This window comes from Quercus robur, chromosome 9, assembly GCF_932294415.1.
Source record: "Quercus robur chromosome 9, dhQueRobu3.1, whole genome shotgun sequence".
Classification (NCBI taxonomy): domain Eukaryota; kingdom Viridiplantae; phylum Streptophyta; class Magnoliopsida; order Fagales; family Fagaceae; genus Quercus; species Quercus robur.
This window is the reverse complement of record NC_065542.1, coordinates 14609032-14610892: the sequence shown is the minus strand read 5'-3', so window position 1 is coordinate 14610892 and position 1861 is coordinate 14609032.

Genomic DNA, 1861 nt, shown 5'->3' with positions numbered 1-1861 from the left:
CCACTATTGGTGATCAAAGTAGAGCATATTTACAACCAATGATATTGAAGTTGTTATAATTCTAGGGCCTGTTTGGCAATGTTATTTTAGTAACATTGTTTGCATTTTTTTTGAAAATACATTTGGATGAAAAATGTATGAAAATACGTATAATGTTGTTTAAACACTGGAAACTATTGTTCAAAATACACTACAAACCATCCCCCTAATTTTCTAAGTGCTCGACCAAAATATTCAAGTGGGTACTTGAAGTCATGGGCAGGAGGTTTAGGTGCAACATCTTCATGACTAAAGAAGTCTGTGGATTTGGATTACATTGAGTAACATTAGTAAATTTTATTAGAAATAGAGTTATTTGGTATTGTAAAACTTTTATTCAATTAGTAGATTTGTTTTTGTCTTAGGGTTGCCAGGTTAAACACCCCAATGGCTTTAACTTTGGAATTTATATTCCATTGGTTTTTTTTTTTTTTTTTGGACATATTGTTGTGTTATGCATTTTTCATTTTACTTTTTGTTTGAACAAGATTAGTGATTATTTATATAACCAAAGACCATTCATAATTTGACTAAATAACAACTTGACTTTAACATATGATCAACATGGATCTAATAACCAACTGAGATTTTATGTAAGGAGTAAAGAAAAGGAACAAGAATTCCTCTAATTGTTTTTGCCTCTTTGGTTTTGTATAAAGAATAGGGAAGGGAATGAAAGATTGATGGTTATGGTGATTTAATTTTTATATCCCTCAAAAGTTATATTAAAATATTTGATAATAAAGTTGATAAGTTGCAAGGACATAAAAGTAAAGGCATGCAAAAAAAAAAAAAAAACTTTCTTTACGCTTCAGCTTCAAATCAAGTTTATATATATATATATATATATATATGTATGTATGTATGTAATAAAAATTAAAAAAAAAATGTGGATTTTCAAAAGAATTAACCTCCTCCCCGCCCCCCCGCCCCCCTTCACACACACACCTTTTTCTTTCCCTCGTATGTCCCACGTAGAAAAAAGTAAAAAGACAAACAAATCTACTTTTTATAAAAACCTCTAAATTGATTAGAAATCTTTAAACTCATTTAGTATATACGTTTAAATAACAGTTTTTAATTTTTTAAAAATATTTATAGATTAAAAAATATATAAAAATATATGTAATATTATTTAAAAATTAAAAATATATATTTAAATTGATATATCAAATAGACCCTCTATTTTCAAATTTGAAATTACCACAAAAAGTACTGTCGGCCGTGCGTAGTAGAACTATCCCACGCCCAAAAAGGTCGCTGCCATTACCAGCCTCTAAAATGGTTTCAAAGGTCACAAACTAAACAAATACATTTGCAAGTGACACCTAGATATAGTCCAATCGTTGACTAGACTATCACTTCAGCGCCAACAATTTTTGAACTGTGTATGGTATATTTATATCATCTGTGCGGCTACGTCCCTACCACAATGGAATGATATATCATACATATCTCGACAATGGTTTGAGACTTCTGAGTTTTCAGTTTTTTTACTAACAAAATCTGATGACAGAGTCGGCACATTCACTGCTTTCTATAATTGACTGGTCAGTGTTCATGCACACATTGATGATGACATCTAACACCGGCCATGCTTTTTGTGATCATTTCTGCATTTTTTTTTTTCTTTCACAGCTACTTTATCCGTACATTTGATGATGATGGATGGATAATATATAATTTGGCTGCCATTTCGAACAGCATGCTGCATTCATATAAGGCCGGTAATGATATTTTATTAAGGTTGTTTGTATTTTTTTTTAAATATATGTAGATAAAAAAATGTATGAAAAATATGTAATATTATTTAAATATTGAA